At 44.1% G+C, this 22,742-nt stretch overlaps 2 protein-coding genes across 5 annotated transcripts in view; one reads left to right on the top strand and one right to left on the bottom strand.

The window, feature by feature from the left end:
• The window catches only part of uggt1 (UDP-glucose glycoprotein glucosyltransferase 1), a 207,237-nt gene that overhangs the window by 39,837 nt on the left and 144,658 nt on the right, over positions 1-22,742 (top strand). Inside the window, exon 3 of the mRNA XM_061843555.1 lies at positions 7,847-8,033. The gene's annotated coding sequence lies outside the window, so the exon portion shown is untranslated. The remainder of the gene's footprint in view (positions 1-7,846; positions 8,034-22,742) is intronic.
• hs6st1a (heparan sulfate 6-O-sulfotransferase 1a) overlaps positions 1-22,742 on the bottom strand; it is a 75,422-nt gene that overhangs the window by 35,144 nt on the left and 17,536 nt on the right. The gene's annotated exons all lie outside the window — the stretch shown is intronic.

Raw genomic sequence — 22,742 nt, 5'->3', positions numbered from 1 at the left:
AAAAAGGTGCAAGAGTAGATGAGGAATTTAAGTTGTATTTTTGGAAAACATTTTAAAGTTGTAATTTGGAGTTCACTTGTTCCATATTTTAATTGTTTTCATTATATTTCAGCTTTTAATTTTGAATATTGTGATGTTTCCCTTTAAAAAAAAACATTGTAGCATTATGACAAGGAAAAAAGCTGACGTTTATAAAAAAACAATTTTTTGGGAAAAAAAAATATCTTCTCAGACTCAGATTCGCCATATAACTCTGCTTTGCAGTGGGGCCCGAATACTACAAGTAATTTAAAACTAAGCTTTGTTCGTGTTTATGAATACTTTTGTCATCCTTGGGCCAAATTCTTAAGTTTTCACGAGTTTGAAAGTCATTTCAAGTTACGTACGCTCTTCATTGAGTACAAGGGGATTGATGCACTCCGAATATTGTCAGACGATTGCTGATTTATTTCCTTCTATCAGCAGGAGGCGCCACCGTGGCTATTCCAGCAAGATTTTCTTTTTCTTTTTTTTTTTTTTTTTTTTTTAAACGAGGCAATGACTCTCAAATGTTTATACGTCCCCTGCCAACATGTGAACATAGCCAGAATAAAACATCACCGTACGAAGCCCAATTTCCTACCTTCAGTGGAAGCCATTATCTGCCGTTCAAGTTTGCGTCAAACGAAAAACAACTTCCATTGGAGGATGAAGCGTGTGCGGGGGGCCACATGAGGTTTTCATTTGCCCTTCTGGATGTTACGGTATTGTTTTTGCACCATGTCTGGATGGAGAACTGCTGCATTCCTTTCTGCTGCTTCAATGTCAATCACTTGACATTCCCATGAATCCAGGGACGTTTGCCAGGAGAGGGGCATGCACGCCTCAAACTGTGTTTCTTATATGGGAGGGTGGGGGTGGGGGGTCTTTAAGGCAAGGGGGGGGGGGGGGGAGAAAAAGTAAGTCTGAAACTGGGCTTCGGACCAAAAAGCTGTATTTTAAACAAATTAGCTCTGGCATGTATAGGCCTCTTCACATGGAGCTGGAAAGCGTCGGCCTCTTCGTTTAGCCTCGGCTTGGATTTTGTAACTATGACCTCCGAGATAAAGTTAAATGTCTAAAACCACGGCAAAGGCAGTACTAACCAATTTAAGCGTGTCCAAAAGACTCCTTTCAAGGGAAGATGAACGAAAAAGTCTGACCAACTAAACAATTTGTTTACCACAGCATTCTCGTGAAAACAACGTCGTCCAAATGATCCCCTCTCACACTGGAATTTGCATTTCAGGAAACAACCAACATAACCAGTCAGGAAAAGAAATGTGGAAATACCTCCTTGATATTGACTGGGAAAATGAGCGACTGATTTTTTTATCGATTATTAGTTTGATTCAATTCATTTTCGTCAATATACAGTGAAAGCCCGATTTGATTTTGCCCCAGTTATCCTAAAATTCAGTTTTGAACAATATTTTTTTGGGTGGGGATGAAATTTTTTCACCGCCTCAGTTTTAATCTTAGAAATACTTTAAACGCAGTCTTAGCGCAGAGGCCAAGCCAATGCTTTAAGGCACTGAGATGCTGCACCCAGAGTTTACTATTAGCATTTGTTACAGTTTGACGCATCTTAAAAGTTTTACACAAACTTTGACGATTAAAATAGTCTATTTCCTTTTTTTTTTTTTTTTTTTTTTATTATTTCCCACATAATCAGTTCACTTAAAGAAACTTCTAGTATTGGTCTTGCACATGGCAGCAACAGCACTCAAGAGCAGTTCCATCCTTACAGACGGAACACCTGTCGAGGCAAGGGAAGGTTCAAACGTTGAATAAAATTGCCTGCCAATTATGCAGTGACACATACTCTCATATTCTTTTCTTATATAGCGTGCGGTAAAAGTACCGGGGGAAAAAAAAGTAGGCGACTTGTTAAAGCTCAGTTGCGTGAACAAGTCAGTTTCCAGTAGCATGCGGTGCGAGAGTTTCACAATTCTTCAAAATCCTCTCCTGATGCCCTCATCTCTCCAAACTACGCGGGCTCAGGGTGACTCAGGTCTGATCCGGCCTGATCCAGCATCGCGCCACGCTGGCCAAGGACGAGCCGGCACGGCCTCCACCTGTCAGCGCAAGGGACCGCAGGGGAGGGATTATATGTGGAGTCGGGGGTCGTGGTGGGGGGTAGATTAAAGGGCGAAGCAAAGAGAGATCTGGAGTGCCAATCTGCTGAGCAGTAGGGATCCCGGACCCGAGCCGTCCGAGGTCACCGCAGGAGAAGATGTCACATTCTTTCGACTTCCCAGGTCTCGCTGTTGTGAGCGATCGCGTCTGCACGAAAAGGCTACTTGCGTCGCTATCTTCCCGTACCATCCGCGGCTTCGCCAAAACAGCCCTTGGGTCGTGACACAACAAATCACAGTGGTCACCCAAACAAAACTTTTGCTATCTCAATTTGCGCTGTAGTTTTGAAAGCCGCAGGAAGCCCCGGTCCGGATGTCGCGCCTTGGCTCAGTTTTGACTGCCGTCTGCGTGGTTACGACTCAGAAAAATGGGGTGCACAAATGTGTTTCCGCGGGGGTGACCTTTCACCTAATTGCCTCTCCCGAATAGTTAACGTTGTGGGACATTTTCATTTCATTACAGATCCAGGAATATTTTTGTGTTTCCCAACATCGATTGAACCCTTGCGCATATTTTACATGAGTAAAATGTCCTGGCACAGAGGACAAAAATGTCTCAAAAAGTACATAAATCTACATAATGATGACCTCATCTCAATTTACTTAACATTTTTTTGAAGGGGTTGACCAGTGTTGGCTGGCAAGTCCTGACTTTTCAGTAAAACGGATCATTTTAAACCACTTTGGCTTGGTGGAAGTCTGCACTCCAATGAGAGCCGTTAATTTTCATTCTCTTAACTCGGATATGCGGGACGCTTCCTGTTACATTTGTCAATACGCAATCACTTTGTTATGCAAACGACAGCATAAGGGCTCAAGAGCAACTTTGACCGTTTCATTTTTTTTTTTTGTTTTTTTTGACCAGACTTTGCATAAACCTTGGCAGAGGTACGCACACTTCCCCGAGTGCTCCTCTGCCATATTTTGATTCCAGCTGCTTCTCTCTTAATCTTCCGCAGCTTTTAACTCTCTCCCAAGCAATTTTTATCCCGATCGCAGCTTCCCTTTTTTCCCGGCCATTGAGTAGCACCTCGCTGTGTTCCGACACCGAGCGTGAAAGTCGTTCAAATAATTGTCACCTCGTTGTTTCGATTGGAGTTCATGCGTACCAGAAGAAACATTCTCGCATGTTTCCAATGACGTCTGGCAGCTCGGAGAGCACAAAAACTGTGCTGGATAATGCAACATTAATGCAGATTGTTTTTAACGAGAAAAACACCCCCGGCATCGCAACGCTCCAAAGTCGGCGATTTGGCATCCAAACGCTGACATCAGTGTAAAATATGCACCGCGCGCACGCGCATATAATTTGCCACATGGGGGAATGTGACGCCGAAGATGTTGGAAAGCGTTTAAAGTCACTCAGGAGTAAGCGTGGCGGAGGATAGAATCCGGATGGCTTAATAAAGCCAGAAGAGAATAAACACGACTTTGACAAAGGCGTAAAAGAGACTCTTTCTCGCCTTGCGCGTCCTTATCGCTAGAACATCCCCCACGTTCGCACGTGCTCAAGTCCTCGGCGCTGCTGGCCGGGAAAGGAGTCGAGAAAAACACCCCCGCCTCCAAACAATGATTTAATTAGCTGATTTAATTAACTGATTAACAAACTTCCATTTCAATGCTACATATAGTGGCCAGCGTTTCTAATCATTGTGGCAACGGGGCCTGCACTTCCCACTCTGTTTGCGCTGAGGCGAACAGAGCTGCTGCCCTACTTACACAGCATATTATATTTATACACACTTACACACACATATCGGTGTGCGTGAAGCCCAACGCGACAGATACTGTTCAACAAATGCAAGATCCGGACTTTGGAGGTTAGCGGAAAGTCAGGAACAGACTTTCCCATTACCTACAGTACTGTACGCGTTTTTTTTTTGGTTGTTTTTTTTTTTTGCCAGTGTAAATTAATCTTCATATTTATACCAAACTTTTTTTTTTTTCCCCCCACTGGCATGAACACCTCAGAATAATAGGATATGTAAATAAACACTTATTCGGGCGAATAATAACAATGACAAAGCAACAAAGCCGTTTCAATTTCCCGTGACATGACAATTTTTTCTCCTGTTGATATAAATTGTCTTCTTAAAACAATAAATATCCTATTTGCCCTCCATTTTTTTTTTCTCCCCCCCAATGCATCTCCTTTAGACCGACACATTTAAGTGTTTTTTTCTTTCTTTATCTCCGAAACAGAGTAGAAAATAAATCCAGCCGCATGATAATAATAATAAGAATGCATGAGCAAGTCGTAAGATTCTGAACTTTTAAGCACTGGCGCTTTCTTCTTCTGCATGTATGTGTGTACACCATTGACTTTTTTTTTTTTTTGTCCAACAAAGGAAGGAGTACATCGCCGTTAAATTAGCAAGTTTCATTCCATCAATGTTCATCATTATTTCATGGGCTCTTGAATATTTGATGTAGTGTGAGTGAGCACGGTCGTCGGTGCATGCGTGTGTCAGTGTGTCTGTGTGTGTGTGTGTGTGTGTGTGTGTGTGTGTGTGTGTGTGTACACGCACATCTGTGCCCTTAGGTTTGTATGTATGATCGTGTTTATGAATTGTTTGTGTGTGCCTGTGTGTGTAAGTGAATGAGAGAGAGAGTGTGTGTGTGTGTGTGCGTGTGTGTGTGCTGGGATATTAAGTATTAACCGAGCTAGGGGGCTCCGAGATGAACGTCCGGGTCCTCTTCTTCTCTCCCAGCATGCTCCGCTGCACACTTCTGTCTCGCCTTTCCAGGATCGGAGCCCGGGGAGCTGTCGAGGCGCCCTGCGCCGCTTTGTGTGTGCGTGGGTGTGTTTGTGTGTATTAAAAGTGCATTGACTAAAAACACGGGGGGGACGCATGCAAAACCCAGATGAGTTAATAATGCCGTTTGTGAGCCCCCGCTTGGAAAAAAAGGCGTACACACGCGATCAAAGTGACGCAAAGACGGCCCGGCCCTCCCTCCTCCGGCACCCCGCACGGCGCGTTCCATCTGTCCCCTCCTGTTCTCTTGTCCTTTTGTTCCGAGAGAGCGAGAGGAAAAGACAAATTGAGGCGGCGGAGGAAAGAATGTTTTGATGGAGCGCCGGCGCCAAACAGGTGTCAGCCCCGTAAATCTATGGACCTGTCAGCCCTCTTCTCTTTCTCTCCCTGCATTCATTTGTACCTCCTATCTGGGTCATCTTTTCTTCTCCTTCCCGGCGGCCGGTGTATAGGAGGCATGGCAGGGGGGAGGGAAAAAAAAGGAAAGCGAGTGAAGGAAAAAAATGATAAAAGGGTGATGATGGCGGTGGTTGTATAAAAAAAAAAAAAAAAAAAACGACCTTCAGATATTTGTCAAAGGGCGGCCGCAAGTGTCCGCAGCTCCCATTAGTGGCATGCGGGCAGGGCGCATGTTTGGCCCATTTCTCGCGTCTTCCTAGCCAGCAATTACTACAGATGCAGGAGAGTCGCTAGCAAAGGTGCTAACGATGTGATTAGTGGCACTCATGAGGGGGGATTGGGTACGAACCCTACCACAAATGACAAAAAAAACCAAAACATCTTTAATAAATGCCTCCCCATAAATTTTCCCGATAGTTTATCAAGGGGGTTACCTTCCTCAAGCCTCCATGACAAGAATTATGCTCAATATCAACACAAAATATGCACGTGAGATTTTTGTCCACTCAGTCACCATGCTCACATTCCACAGTGTAGTATCTGTGAATTTAAATGTATGCGTGTGTGGCTTTAAAAAGCAGAGCCTGCTCTGTTGAGTCAGCGAACGAGAATTTAGTTGGTTCTTACACCGCCAGCCCTTCCAGTTAACGTGGATCTTTGACTTCAAAAGCCGTCAATGGCAGTAAATGTGTTTTAACTCGGGTTAGCCAATCATATACTGCGTCATATGCTTGTGTGTTTATTTGGTTAATCACGTTGAAATGGAATATACATATTTGTGTCGCTATTTTGTGCCGCAGCAAAATGAAAAGACTTTGTTTTGACAACTGCTGTCCTAGGTTGGAGCAATAGAAAAAAAGTATTGCTGGAATACTTGGGAGTACGAGGGAGCTAAGTCAAAAGGCGAAGCTCTCAATTTACCAGTCGATCTACGTTCCTACCCTCAGCTGTGGGTCGTAACCGAAAGAACAAGATCCCGGATACAAGCGGCCGCGGGGTGTCCGGGCTCTCCCTTAGAGATTGGGTGAGAAGCTCGGTCATCAGGGAGGGGCTCAGTGTCGAGCCGCTAGTCCTCCGCATTGAGAGGAGCCACATGAGGCGGCTGGGGCATCTGATCCGGATGCCTCCTGGACGCCTCCCAGGTGAAGTGTTCCGGGCCTGTCCCACCGGAAGGAGACCCCCAGGACACGCTGGAGAGACTATGTTTCTTGGCTGGCTTGGGAATGCCTCTCTTTGGACAACTGGGTACACGAGCTACCCTTTTTGTCCTCACTTCGTGTGGTAGGGTCTCGTCCGACCCATGCGTTCTATACACGATGGTTTTGGAAGTTTGCCGTGATAGTTTTAAAGTGGAAAACATTGAAACTCCGAATGAAGTTGTGCTGGAACCTGGGCTGTTATTGTCTACGATCGTTCGCTCCTTAGAAGGAAGAAACAGAGTTTGACGACATTAGCGGGACCCCTTCCCGTGCGTCACAGAACAAGGACAAACACACATCAAGATGGATGACTATATGCAGACAAACACACACACATAAAATTGTGTGGGAGGAAGCAGGACGCCGGTCTCTGCAAAGACATACTTTGCACAGATTGTGAAAGGCAAAAGTGCTTCAGGGAGAAAAGAGCGAGATGCAAGAGAGGAGACTTAAAAACAAATGATAAATGGCGCAAGGAGCCACCAAGCATCAATCAGAATTAATGCCAACTCAGAAATATTGACTTTCCAAGATTTTCAGGGGCGATATTGGCCAAATCTGATTTCATCTCCCATTTGTCTCAGGCGGTTGACACAAAACGAGGGCCAGTTTCTCTCTGACTATGCACATTCAACTTTTACGCTATCGGGAACAGCGATTTAATTCCTGAAAAAATACACAATTGTTCCATTAGCGTGTACATTGGTGCCGTAACACACTGCTACGAGTGACCACGCTTACGGGTTTTTCGTGATACCGCCAATGTTTTGCCTTGCTTGTGAGGAAAAACCTGGAAAAACGGGTGGGGCACACCGGTAATAAACCCAACTCTCTTGACAACAAGCAGATGGTAAACAATTCTTCTTTCAATTTTCATAAAAACATGACTTTTCTGTTTTATTCCCGAGCATAATGATAAAGCAGCTATGTGATGCATATGTGGTTAATCTAATAATACTTCACGTCTGTATTCTTTATTTGCTGTGAAAAATGACAAACAATACTGCTGATGAGTGATGTCTCCTATCTGTATTATACTGCCCCAGGTGGCCAAGGTGGGCACTGCACAAGGAGCAGCATAATGTCCATTGAACTGAAGCAAAAAGTGTGTCAAAAACAGTTTAAGCGGTTACATTCCATTTAGTTATATATAGTGTATGTTGCAATAGTAAGTCAGATGTTAGGACAATATTATAGTGCTATTTTTTTCATTTCAATGGGGAAAAGATGATTTGATATAACATTGTTATAAGTTACAAGCGTGTTCACGGAACAGCTAAAACTCGTATCTCAAGGCGCCACCGACTTACACAGACAATCACACGTGTCCAAACAGGTGCAAGGAAGAACTAAGTGAGACGGGTGGAGAGAAGCTGCCAGCAGTAAAGAAAACAAACAAATCACAATATGACAAACTGGGGCCAAAGCGGCAAGAATGAAAGGAAGGAAGAACGAACGAAAGGAAGGAAGGAAGGAAGGCAAAGGCTGAATCCCGCCTGGAATAACACAGACGTCCCAACGGGGTAAGCAAACACACACACAAGCAATCTGCTGGGGAGATCAAATAAAGACACGCAGACCTTCGGCCCGTCAAAAAGTCGAGCTAACGTTTAACTAGCGTCGCGAATCAACGCCGGCATTTTGAACGCGGGCGAGATCTCGGACCGCGAGTGCGTGTCAAACCGACAAAGTGTGAGTGCGTGGCGCAACGTGATAAAGTGTATGAAAAGCACAGTGATAAACAGGCAAGACAATTTAAAAAAGAAAAAACAAAAAGGTCTTACCTGTTGCAGAAGAGGTTCAACAGAAAGGCGGCGTAGGTGGGCGACCATGAAAAAGAGGAAAGAAAGAACATGGAGGGTAAATAAAGAGGCTCGTTAATGAGGGGGCGGACTAAATGTGTCAAAAGGAAAAAGGTTTGCTTTTTTTTAAATGCAAATCAACGACTGGAATGCACATAAATACCGTATGAGAGGAATAAACGACGAGAAGTTGTTCACTTCCCCCAGCGAGGATCTGATTTACTAAGATCCCCAACAGCGGGTGCCGGATTACGTGTTCGCTCGCGCGTTGGCAACAGGTGGAAAAGTGCGAATAAAATGTGAAAACATTGCCCTCGGTTGCGCGCGGCCTGGCAAAGGAACGCGCGATAAAAAGAAAAAGACAACATTCGGTCAACAAAAGGTACGACGAGGAGGCCGGCAAACACAAGGCAGGTGGGGGGGAAACGTGCTAGGCTGGGACTAATATGAAGACAGCGTGCCAAAATCCGTGACTGTTAGAAAAAAAAAAAAAATATAGTGTTAGGCGGGCGGTGGTGTTGTTGGCGGTGAGGATGTCTTGACACCTCATTATAAATGAATGAGAGCTATGGTGGGGGGGGGGGGTGGGGGGGGGGGGGGGGACCACACACAGCAAGAGCTCCCTGATGCCTCCCTTGGATGAGCCCAGCAGATGGACAGGTAGGAGAGGGGAAAAACAGCACAGGGGGAGTGATTCCCAAACGCCCCCCCCCCCCTCGTCTCTTTCCAAATCTTCCGCCAGGTGGGAGGCGCCCGCTTTTTAGATGGCAATCCAAGTCGAACTGGGGGGGGGGGTGACAAACAGGACGGGGAGGCGCGAAAGAGAAGCGAGCGGATGCGCGCCAACGCCTGAGAGAAGCCTGCCGGCATCTGTCGGCGCTGACGTAAAAGAGAGTTAGCGGGTTTTAAAACTGCGAGCTAGATTTTACTGCAGCCTCACATCAATGGACCCCCCCCACAAATTCGGGGAATGCAGAATCATTTACAATTCAAAAAGAGGCAATAAAACCACCTTTCGAGCAGAAATGTTCATTCCACACCTTTTTTGCCTGGAGAGCTTTTTGAGGGAGTCTTACGCTTATGCTCAGTTACTCTTTTTTTTTTTTTTTCTATTTCGATTGTCGCTATTTCACCACATTTTCAACAAAGCTCCTGAATCCCAAGGTGACAGGTGAACGGTTCCAAGAATACGCTAGTGACCAGCTTTGAGTGTATGACGCAAATGACGGAAACCTTGTCACGCTTGATGTAAAATTTTCAGGTCTATACTGACAGTTTTGATACAATAAAATATACATATATATATATTTTTCAACTGCAAAACACCCTTTAATGGAAGCAGATTGTAACAGTGATGCAGTGAAGAAAATAAGTATTTGAACAGCCTGCTATATTGCAAGTTCTCCCATTTGGAAATCATGGAGGGGTCTGAAATTTTCATCGGAGGTACATGACCACTGTGAGATAATCTACAGTAAAAAGAAAAATCCAGAAATCACTGTATGATTTTTTTTTTTTTTTTTAACGACTTACTTGTGATACAGCTGCAAATAAGTATTTGAACAACTGCAAAAACCAATGTTAATATTTAGTACAGTAGCCTTTGTTTGGTCAAATGTTTCCTGTAGTTGTTCAGCGGGTTTGCACACACTGCAGGAGGGATTTTAGCCCACAGTTCCACACAGATCAGATCTATATAAGACAGGTTTCTGGGCTGTTGCTGAGAATCACGGAGTTTCAGATCCCTCCAAAGATTTTCTATTGGGTTTAGGTCTGGAGACTGGCTAGGCCACGCCAGAACCTTGATGTGCTTCTTACGGAGCCACTCCTTGGTTTTCCTGGCTGTGTGCTTCTGGTCATTGTCATGTTGAAAGACCCGGCCATGACCCATCTTCAGTGCTCCGACTGAGGGAAAGAGGTTGTTCCCCAAATCCGCAGTCGTCCTGTCCCATCTGGAGAAAAACACCCCCAAAGCATGATGCTACCACCCCCATGCTTCACAGTAGGGATGATAGACAGGTGTTCAAATACTTGTTTGCAGCTGTATCACACAAATAAATTGTATATTGTGATTTCTGGATTTTTCTTTTTAGATTATCTCTCTCACTGTGGACAAGCAGCTACGATGAAAATTTCAGACCCCTCCATGATTCCTAAGTGGCAGAACTTGGAATATAGCAGGGTGTTCAAATACTTATTTTCTTCACTGTAATTGTCAATACATTAATATACGTGCCTGTTTATCGAAATTGACCTGAAATCTACAGAGGACTTTCTTTCTTCAAAATGCCACATAGCTACAAAACCTCGTTGGTATCAACCGGGGTGTATCAGTGCCATACTCACTTTTTGTAGCCAGATGTTTTTTTAATGGTTGCAAGGCATACAGGCACGCAAACGTATTAGCTCAGAAACAGAAAGTACAACTCTGCTCCACACTCTAACCACAACTCCACTCGGTAAACAAGCAAAGTGCACCTCAGCCTGTGGCTAGTGTACGTCACGTCTGCCGATGTGCTTTTGCAGGTACACAAAACTTGTTTAGCTCGACATCAATCACTCCGACGTAAATATCAGCGCCATAACGAAATGATTGAAGCCGTTTGTTTACTTTTTGTTATTTAGTTGGAGAATGTACCGCTAGTTTGGTTTTAATAGACAGAGCTTCCACCAGGTGGGAGTCAGCTGCGTTTCAGATGTCGACTCAAGGAAAAACCGCCGGGGGAGGAGGGGAGGGACGAAGGAAACTGCCAAGAGAGGCAACAAATGGAGGGGAGGCGCGAAAGACGAGCGAGCGGGTGTGTGCCATGCCTGATAGAAGCCTGCTGGCATCTGTCGCCTTCCATCAGACGGACGGGAGGAGATACGAAGGAGATGACAACAGCGGGAAGGGAGAGAAAGGGGGGGGGGCAAAGGTAAGACACAGAGAGACTAAGGGAGGGAAGGCAAGAGATGAGAAATGGCATCTCGAATTCCGTGGGGTCGGCTTTCCCGCGAGACGCCGCCAGCGGTCCGAAGCTGTCAGGAAGCATATTTCCTCCACGTTCGCATGCGCGTGTCGTCGGAAGGTGAGCATGCGGCGGGGGGCTTTTATTCCTCCCCCACCGACGTTAAATTAATCAAAAGACAGGCTGACAACAGACGCGTGTAGTGCCATGCATATGCATCGATGCTTTCAAAGGAGATCTAACGCAGCGGCCGGCACGTTAGCCCGGAAACTGATGCGGCTCGCGTCCAAGTATTCAACTAAACAACCAAGTACTGCAACACTGAGGCCGACACCCTCACATTTACCGACTGCGCAGTGGTACCTTAAAAGTCAAGTGTCATCCCTATCAATATTGTAATGCAAAATGCATATAACATTATTCACTTCAGTGTCTATACGGAAAAATAAATACGAGCGGCGAGTGCGTCATCCGTGCGCAAAGTTGCGGAAATGTCATTCGACGACATCTAAGTGGTCGCCATATTGGCTGCATCTCCCATCAGTGACGTCACCCCGGCATTGAAAACAGACGAACGAGCCCCTTCTGACACGGAAGCTCTTTTCGAACAATAGAACATCTCGCAACTGAGTGAAGTTACCGGGGCAATATTACTGTAATTGTTTCGAGTCATATTTAAATGATATGCGGATCACAGCCAAACCGTCTCCCCGTCCGACCAGCTTCCTTGTCGTTGCAGACGGCTGAGTGCGCCGTTGTCAGCGGCGTTGCTCATAGCCGCTGTTGTCCGCGAGGCCGACGCGGCAACATTCGCCGGCGAGCCGACGTAGCACCAATCCGACGTGCACGTCGACACATTTAGCATCCCTATCATACGTACGCAGATCTTTTGCTAGGTTATGAGAAACGGATTACATGGTCCGCCCCAAACAATTTTTTTCTTTAGAAGCTGTATACACACCTACCTGTAGTTTGGGACCCACGAAGCTCTTGTCCTTTGCACCCGTGCAATCCATTTTTCCTGACAAACCGGGTCTCTTATGAACTTATGAATGGTAAATCCATTCACCCAAGTGTTCGAGCAATATCCAGCAATGCAACGAGCCGGCATTTTGGCTAACACGAAGGAACAACGAGCTACGTTCCCGCAGGTTAAACTAATAGAAACAAAGGCTCCTGGCCCGTACGTCACCTCCTGCTTCTTCTTGAAAACAAATCCCTCGAGAGGATTTTCGTTGGCGGGATTTACAAAAAGCCATATACGTCAAAATCATGTTTTGTGGTGGGGAAAAAAAAACGGATGGGTCCATACCAGCTGCCGTTTTTTCATTAATAACTTACAAAAAAATCATTCATTTCATGACACTTGACCTTTAACGTACAAGTTGACCCTATTTTGTTTGAACTCTCTTGAGTTTTTAGATGTTTTTGTTTTGTTGACGAGCCGTCCATTGGTAATTTTCTTGCTTTGTGTCAATCATCATAAGGCAAGAATTTTACCTGTACCTGAGCCAGAAACGCAATAAAAACGGCAAAGAGGAAGGTAGTATTTGCTATTTATGAGAGTAACACACACCTGTGTCCTTGCATTTTCTTTATTATTGTATATATATTTTTTATCTTAGTCCCTACCCCGGTGTATTAACAATTTTCTCAGGTGCTTAGCTTGTTTTCAGGTCATTGGGAATCGCTATTGTGTCCCTTCACTGCTGGAGTCCTGCTCATACTCAGCTGCATGGCAAAAAAAAAAAAAAAAAAAAACTTTGTGCGGGATGTCATCAGCCAGCTCACAAAAGATACCTAGTTTATACGAGCGCCAGATTTTCAGGCTTTTATTATGCTATTGTTGATATGCATTACCAGGCAATTTTTTTTTGTGTTGTGTGCACAAACTGGGTAAAAAAACAAAAAAAAATTGAAAATCAAATCGCACAAAAGCCGAGGCGTACGAAAAACTGACAATGCGCGACATGCTGTGTTATAAAGCAGTATCTAGCGTTTCGGAAAGCCGGAGGGACTCCGCTATTTGTAGTATGAGCCAGACGGGAGAAGTTCCATTGTGATTGAAATGTTGCGAAATTGAAATAATTCCTTTATCCCAATTTTATCTTATTTTCCTCAATCTGTAAATCCTTCTTCAGATCAAGTTCCACCTCTTTGTAAATAACGTTATAGAAAAGGGCTACGTAGTTTCTTTTGCAAACAAAGAGAGAATTTGACAAATGCAAAGCACACACAGATGCCGCAATCTCGTTTTGTTCTGAATAAGCAAAAACAGGCTGAGCTTATGCAATTAATAGCTCAGCGGGCCATTATTTCTGACATCCCGTTTGTCTCTGTGGCTTTCTCTGCCTTTAAAAGGCAAATTTAACGAGAAGGCGGCATACTGGGAGCGGGCGGAGCGCCCGATTTTCCCCCAGAACGGAAAACAAATGTTAATTTTTTTTTTTTTCAGCAAACGCCGTGTGAGACGGCTCCTTTTTCTGGAGCCTCGCGGAGATTGCGCTCATGAAAGCGTATTCTAAATATCTGACGCATTCTGACTTTTTTTTTGCCTGTCGTGTGATCTAAAAAAGCCCGTTGTCTGCATGCCAAAGCCTGCCTCTCTGGGCAACACAAGTACCCCCCACCCACCCGTGAAGTCTGTGGGGGCGGGGGTCTGGTGGTCCTTGAAACGGCAAAAAAAAGATGGGAATTTCTGAAAGAAAGAAAGAGGACAGCTGCAAAACAAATGACGGGTAAACCTAATTATAATAAGACCGTGAATACATCAAAGTTTACAATTGGCATAAAAATCCCCCCCCTCCCTCCCTTGTGTGTGTGTGTGTGTGTGTATGTGATTCGCTCTTCAGGCTCCAGAAGGCATCACACCATGTCTTGGATGATATTATTGTGCAATCATGAAAAGGTTAGAGGTCAAGGGCGGTGCCCCGCAAATATAAAGCCATGGGCACGTGTCAATATGTGTCATATGATCAATGTCAGCGCTGCTCTCACCACCTATTCATAATAACTGTGATATTACACAATTGAAATAAACAAAAACGATCCAAAGTAATCCCCAGATTGTAAAAAAATGTCCACTCTATAATCGTTCACGGACAGGCGAATGCACAATATGAGTGTTGTAATATTAATCTGATGGCTCATCTCACAAGTTGATCATGGTAACCACTAAACTGCACTAACGAAACAAACAATGTCTACAAATAACCCATAAAATTAAGAAAAAAGTTCACTGAATGATCAGTCATGTAATTGATAATAGTCGCCGGTAATAACTGTCACCTTGCACAGCAGAGATAAAGAGAAAAACTAGAAATTAGAGTTTTCCTGATCCAATTGGGAGATTGGAAATTGAGGCTAACCAGGTCATTAAATTCAGGTCTGTATCGGATGGAAAAGATACGATTTTTCATGTTCCCATTTTTTTTTTTTTTAAATAATCCCAGGGTACAAAGAGATTGACTAATGGAACAGTGATAAATTAGTTTTATATTACACGATGGAACATTTTTTTTTTTTTTTTAGTACTGATATTTTAAGAGTGACAGTAACAGAGACTGCTTCCGGCAGCAGTTTGTGGTTCTGTAGCCGGGCAGCGCATCCCAAATCGTGCCACTCTCCAGAGCGTGGGTTCTGCTCGAGGGGTGAAAAGAAATGACCACAAGTTTTCGTGCTCAACCGCAGCAGATTCAGGGGAAAAAAAGATACACGGAGTGAGATGCGGAGACGTTGCGGTTTCGCGGCCAGTAGTTCTAAAAAGTAGTATTTTCTTTGCCTGCCATATGACGCCTGATATGAGTCCAGTGAGACCAAACAGCTCCCCTGAACGGTATCATCGAAAGGCTGAACGAGTGACAGCTTGGCAAAATTGTTGCATTTCGACATATTACCGTCAAATAAAAATCTAATGAGCGTGAATTATTTTGTGACAGGCAAACTTGTGCCCCACTTGTTGCATTTGAGGAGGCAATTCATCAATAGTTTGAGTAGATGGAATAGCAATGTAGGAATCCTGCATACAATGTTAAAATTATTACAAAAGTATATATATATATATATATATATATATATATATATATATATAATGTAAATATTTTTTTATTTTCTCCTTAAAGCATTGCTGACTGATCGGCTCAAACTCTGTAACGGCTACAGAGACGCCAAATCAATTGCCTTGGAGTCTGGTGGGGGGACAGGGGGTGTGTGATTGCAACACCCCAACTAGAAATAATCCACAAAATCCAAACAAAAGTCCACTGCACACTCTGTCACGTTCTGTCTTGCGCCCCCACCCCCCCCAAAAAAATGCAACTGCTTTACTTCACCAATTTGTAATTGTAACCCATTGGAAAAACAGGAAGAAGCAAAACAACTTGAAATCATCAACAAAGTGAAAATAGTCCACTCTCAACATGTGAGTTAGACCGAAAAATGATTGGTCGTCCTTTGAAAAACGATCCTCAAGATCTCCTCTGTCCACTGCTTCCAATTGAGACCTGCATCCGCTCCGTACGTCTCCATTCGGCGCCGTCTTTATTTATTTATTTATTTGTTTTTGCGTACCCGCTAGAGGACAATTTTCTCATACCAGCCACGTTTTCTTTTGAGTGGTTGCTTCATGTTTTCGCATCTAGCATTAAGGTTGATGCGTCTCATGCCTGTTGTGGAGGAAAGCAGTAAAATATATATATATATATATATATATATATAATATATATATATATATATATATATATATATAGTTTATTTTTTTCCCCGGCCAGGCCTCGAATGGGCCTGGTGTGTTCATATATTTGAGGACATCAGCCATGCTAGTTAAAGTCCTTGTGAAGTGAAAATAAAAATGTCCTGTAAATTTGATACGCCACACAGTGTTGGTCAACAACCCTGCCAAATTTTAATTATTTTTTTTTTTTTTTAAGTCACTTGAAGCAATGACAGTTATAGCTTGTGGTCGACAAATCAACACTCACCAGGTTTTGGACACGGACACATCGGAGACGTTGAAAGGTTCATGTGGCTAACTCGCATCGAGCCTGCAAACGTGTATGTAATTATTTTATTATAAATGATACGGTATCTCCGTCACTTGCAAAATATACAAGTGTATGCTGAATTATTACAAAAGCACAAGTGCCATGCATAACACCCATTTGGCTAACGCTACATGACGAGTCGCCACAAATAAATACTCGGCTGTGAGAAAATGTCCTCCTGTAACAGTAAAAAGACAGACAATATACTTTAGCGTCTGCTTACACAATGTAAAGGAGAACTCCAAGGTCGATCAACAACCTGGTGTGCAGCGTCAGACTTGCGGCCTTGGAGTCCTTCAGTGTCCCAAAGACAGTTGGCTTTGATAAAACGCTCGCAATAATCCACGTAACGCAACTGAAGGTTTGCTACAATACATAAAATATGCAGCTCTTTTGTTCACTAGCAAGTAATGAGGCTGTAGTTGTGTTACAAGAATCAGTTGTTCAACCCTTGGAGCCTCGACCCCTTAAAGTCATGGTCTCAAATTGGCCTTGGCACCTCAAAGTCTTAGTTTTGTCTCAACCCCGCAAAGTATTGATCTCGAGTGGATCACAAGTCGTTATGGTCTTCGTCTTAAGCTCTCAAAGTCCTGGTCTTGACGCTATAGCAAGCTTGGTCACAATTCAGGCTCCAACCGTCAAAGTCCCAAAGTCTTCAGGCCCCTTTATGCTCGTGCGTGCGGCGACTGCGCTGACATCACTGCAGTTGTTTGCCTTCATAGTCGAGCGTAACGAGTGCAGTTTTGAAAATGTGCTCGAGTTCTTCTCCAAGTCTTAAGTGTCGCTACACGTGGTATTGGCTAGGAAGGCACGGCGTAGAGTTTGATCAGCACATTTTGATCATCTCTGGTAGCTATTTTTTACTTTCTCCACAACAAGGAACAAAGCGGCAACAATGGCGACCGTAGAAGTGCGTTTCCTTGAACAGATGGACCTAAATGACCAGATGATGCGGTTAATTATGGCGCAAAATCGATCGAGAAGGCAGCGATGTTCAGCACGAGAGGAGCTTTGCGACTTTCTTGACTTGTGCGCGGCGGGCTACGCACAAGCTAGGCAGAGGTGCCGCGCAAGGCAACTCGTAGCTCACAGTGCCAGCGTCGCCGACCGCGCAACCGCAGCAGTATTAAATGGCCTTTAGTCTCGTTCCGGTGTTTGCACGTGCAACCGCAAAGATGAGCGAAAGTACAAATGGGCTGTGACTGGCAATGGGAATTGAATTATTAAAAAAAATAAACAAGGTGTTTCATTAACTACTCCACACCTCTACAGCTCAATTAAGACCTGTGATTAATGCACAGCTGCGCCATGTCGATGTTTCTCGTGACTGCTGGCACGTGGTGGCACGCGGCCAAAGAAGTAGGCTCAAAATGAGCACAAGGTCTAAAGGGTTCAGCGGTTTCTTTCTTTAACTTGTACCTAGTGAGGATAAGAGGTACGGAAAATTCAAGTCCTCTTAAAAGAAAAATTAAGACTTTTGCTCCCAAAGATCAGGGTCTGTATTCGTACGTTGATACGGACTTCCGCGGAGCAAATATACGATTCTTGCCGGTTGGGCACAGCCGGCCCGGGAAAGGGGTCAAAGGTTCCAAACCTGCTCTCGAGCACGCCGTGAGTCATAGAGCAACGGAAAGCACGAGGAGCGTGACAAGATGCTGGCTCACCGGTTATTACTTAAGGGAGAGAAACATCAACAACGGGGCGATAAAAAGACTGACAATCAGGCGCAGGTGTAAACGGCGCATCTTTTGCAAGTCGGCTGACGGAGCGAAGGTGACATTTCTGTTTTCTGGGTCTGAGCAGGACTCCAGCTGAGAGGGGGACACAATAGCCATTCCCAATGGCCTGAAAACTCGCAAGCCACCTGAGAATAGCAGCAATATGTGGCAGGTGGGGGGATAAAATAAATAAATATGAGAATGTCAGCGAACACAAAAGGTGAGATTTCAGAAGGCCCTGCCAACAGCGGGCAGGTGCCGATTACTGCAAGGCTTTGTTGTGAGGGAGAAAAGAAGAAGGGGAAGATGAGAAGGAAAGAGGATAGTTAGAAAAGAAAGAGGGATCACGTTATCGGCAAACACCCTTCAGGTCAAAAGTTTTGAAAACTTTTTTTTTTTTTCCCAGCAGTTTCTTTCGTTGACTTTTCATGCATTTGTTCACTCGCTCTCAACCCCGCAAAGTCTTGGTCTTGACTGTGTCGTAGCTCCTTTAAAAGTCCCATGCCGTCCATTTAAAAAAAAAAGAAAAAAAATTAATCACCTTTGATGTCCTTCTATCCGGTTTGCACGATAATATGTGTTGAAAATACCGACGATTCCCTATTTGAGGCCATTCATATTCGAGTTGGTCTTTTACGCCTGGCAATTGAGATGGGCGGATGAATATTGCATATGTAAATGAGCTTTGCTCTGATTGGATCGCTGTAATTCAAATGTAAAAAAGGGAAAACGGGTTTACTCTGATCGGTTCTTGGCGAGTCTTGCGGTGGCCGAGCGTTCATAGCAAGTTGGCGTTTGGACGCTTCAATGAGGGATCCATCGTTGTAAAGTGGAGTCGGATCGTCGGCCCGAAAATTGGGAACACAAGCTGAAAGTCTCGCCCCTCAGTCTTGGTTTCAATCTGTCCAAATTTGGATGTCTAATTGGTCTCAACCCCTCCCAGTCTTTGTCTATTCTTGGTCTGAGGCCCTTTAGGTCCACTATCCTCCATGTTAAGTCTCGGTCTCAACTTGGACTCACGCTCAGAAAGTCTTGGTCTCACCCTCTCAAAGTCCGGGTCTCAAAATGGATTCAAACCCTCGGAGCCTTGGGTTTTCACAATCCTCAAGATTTGAAAGTTTCAGTCTTGACCCCCTCAAAGTCTGTATCCCATCATAGTCTTTGGGATCCACTTTGGCTTTTTTGCAAGCTTTTGACTGCACAGGTCCCACGCGGTCAAGGGCAGATCCTCTTTCGCACTCTCGTGCCTCATTTTCATACACTTATCCCCCCCCCTCCTCGTTTTTTTTTTTTTTTAATACACTCAATCGCCATCCCCTCCCTCTCTTTTAGCGCCCCGCTCTTTCTTCGACGAGTGACTGATGAATAAAACGGCTCTTTGAAGTCAAGAGTCCAGGCACGGCCGGTCAAGCGTTAAAGGGATGCCGCACAAAAGACGGCAGAAACGGAGAGAGAAAGGACGCAAGGAGAGGATGCGAATGAGGGCAGAAGGGTGGGGCGGGGGCCGTATAGAGTCAACAAGAGAAAATGTCAAACGGTGAACATCCATAAAGTCAGCAAGGCACTGCCAAGAGAGTGTGCGTGGGAGGAAAGTGCAATTTTGCATGAGTGCCTCGGAGTATTTGCATTGTGGCGCTCGACATGCAAAAAGGGCCGGAATCACGAAAGTGAGATGGGGGGGGGGGGGGGGGAGCAGGCCTGGTCCCGCTTGCCTGACTTTCTGGAACAAACCCTTGATGGGTCAGCAGGGACCGCCTGGAGCTTTTTGGCTTTTGAGGGGTTTCAGATGCCCCCCCCCGCAGTTCTTTGTTGTGAGCACCAAATCAATACAAAGCTTCTGGGGTGCTTTTTTTTTTTTTTTTTTAAGAACACATTCCAGAACCGACCCACCGCATCTTAATTTATTTTGCCTTTCAGTATTATTGTTGGTTTTATTGTTCTTCGCGTTATCCGAAGCAGAGAACTATTAAAAAAAAAAAAAATAGATATACTTGCAGTTAAAAGACTGGATTAAACACAAATTCCATTTCAGAACATTTTTTAAGACCCAAGGCAAGGTAAGGAATTTGTTCCAGGGTCACACTACTGACCTCAAATAGCCCTTATTAACTGGAGGGGCCACGCCTTATGAGCCTTAACCTGGTCTTGGTCTCAACCGGGTTTGAAGGGGTCTCGGTCTCAACTCTGCCTCGAGCTGTCAATATCATCATCTTCACATGGTTTCAAGGGAAATCCTTCGAAAGTCATGGTCTCAACAGCTCCGACTCTTGGTCTTGATTCAGTCTCAACCCTTCAATTTAATCAAAGTCTTGGTCTGGGCTCATGTAACCCCTAAAGATCTTGGGGTAAAATTGATGTCAAACTACATCGCGCAATACAATGTCTAAAATAGTCCCCCCCCCCCCCAAAAAAAAAAAAAAAAAACTGTCCCAAGTTAAAATAAGCATGAGATCCCACCAGAATACAAATCCTAGTGACATAACTTAAACTGCAGAATTTCAAAATGAACTAGTTAGGGTCTTCGTCTACACTTCTGGGTTTCTCGCGAATTACTCAGGCATGTGTCGCAATAATCACACTTGGTAATTTTTTGCAAAGTGCCTCAAAGCGACTTCGCCACATCTAAGAACAGTTCGGCACGAGCATTTAGTCATTCCAGATTGATTTGAAAGTGTTTTGTCTAGAGGCCAGTGGACGGAAAGTTGCGTTGGCAAAGGGCCGCCGTTTGGAAGTTACATGGATGGAAATACACAAAGATAGATATATATATGTGTGTGTGTGTGTGTGTGTGTGTGTGTGTGTGTTGTGTGTGTGTGTGTGTGTGTGTATGTGTGTGTGTGTGTGTGTGTGTGTGTGTGTGTGTGTAAATATTTAGCGCGGCAGTTGCATTGAAGGGATTCGGATGGATGATTCTTTCAGTTTTAAAATCGATGTCGTCTACAAAGCTAAAAAATGTTTTTTAAAATGATCAGGCTCCAAATACATCACATAGATAGCGGTACATAGATCTTGTATTATTAACACACACTGTGGCGAGGCTGGATTATGCACGGACATGATCATGTATAATGTATAATGAATTTGCCACCCCAACTGAACTAATTCACAAATGTCCTCCTGTACTGGATTCAAAACAGGACACTAATTGCCCATATTTTAACATTTTGAACGTTTGATTCAGGGACTCTGGTGGTACACGTTCCATACTTTGAGAATTACCGCTCTAAATTGTAAGCGTGAACGTCGGCGTGAGTGGTCGTTTGGCGATATGTGCCTTGCTTTTGGCTGGCAAAACAGTCCAGAGTGAATTCCATCTTTTTTCCCCCAAAGCCAGCTGGGATAAGCTCCGGCTCACCTCAGTGAGGATAAGCAGTGTAGAAAATGGATGGATAGCTAGATACACGGCTCTGGGGGGAAAAAAACAAAAAAAATCGTATTAGCGGTGGATGAACGGGAATTAGGACCATCGCGTTTGGACCAGAATACACAGAAGATTGCAGATCTTGCTCTGGCGTGAGAAAATTCTATTCTCAGCGGGATGTTTTTTTTCCCCCCTCCCCTATTAAAGTCCTAAAAAGACAATCTATGGCCTTGTTAGGGTGACCCAAAGCAAATTCTGAAAGATTCATATAATCTTTTATCGATCCTTGGGACTTGTGCTGTGAGTTATATTAAAAAAAAAAAATAAATAAGAGTTTAGTCGCGTGGAAGGGCGCTTCGTGCCTCGGAAAATGAGAGGAGCCGGGAGGTTTGTTTTCTCCCGCAGATGCTTTGGTCGATAATACAAAACTGTGGGCACACATACAAATCAGGTCTGCCATGTAAACTTGTAGTTTAGGACACGGAATGGTGGAGTGACTCCTGACAGCCAATAATCAAATATTTTAAATTGTGCTGTTTTACGCTACTTTGAACAGATTGTTGACAATCTCCCAGATCGGGAACATCATTCCTGGAAACTCTGGGCAAGAGAGTCCTACCTTGGTTTTTCCAGATTTTAGCAGTTCGAACTGACCCAAAACAACCTGGTTTTAGTAAAAAATGTTAAGAAAAAAATATGTCTGGTCCTGCTCCGATTGTAGCATCTATAACTTAAATAATAAATATTGCAGCTTCCCGACAGAGGCACTGACAGGCTGCTGGTGGCCAAGAACTGACAACTACTCCGATGAACCCTCTTCATCACTCAATTCCTCACTTCACCACCAATCATCATTCACTCTTTCAACCCAGCACACAGCGCCACCAGCAGTCCAGTACGGCATTGTTTAGAACATTTAAATTTACCGTTTTTTTTTTTTTGTTTCTTTGTTTTTGTTTTCGACTAATAACATTGCCTTCAGCAGCACGATAGATGCGGTTTGCAAGTCGACCTCAGAGTTCCGAGGTTCTTCAGTTTACGTGTTCTCAGCACTTATGAGGGTTTTCTCCAAGTACTCCAACTTCCTCCCATTGGACATTGAAGATCACATGAGTAGCTGATTAAATGAAAGCGTTGAGGACGTTATGATTCAGCAAAAAAAAAAGGATTTACAATCTTGCGATATTCAGAATTATTGATGCGCAGTACTCTGCTTAAAGTGACCGTTCCAACCAAACTGTCATTTTTAAGAATTCTTGTTTCGTTGCTGCTATATTGATATTTGACATCAGCGTATTGATCCATTACCGTTAAAGGAAACGATAACATAATCATTTTGAAGCAGGTCATTTTTTTAAGTA

This window comes from Syngnathoides biaculeatus, chromosome 15, assembly GCF_019802595.1.
Source record: "Syngnathoides biaculeatus isolate LvHL_M chromosome 15, ASM1980259v1, whole genome shotgun sequence".
Lineage (NCBI taxonomy): Eukaryota > Metazoa > Chordata > Actinopteri > Syngnathiformes > Syngnathidae > Syngnathoides > Syngnathoides biaculeatus.
Note: the sequence above shows the minus strand (reverse complement) of the source record. Positions and strands in the feature narration are given on the sequence as shown.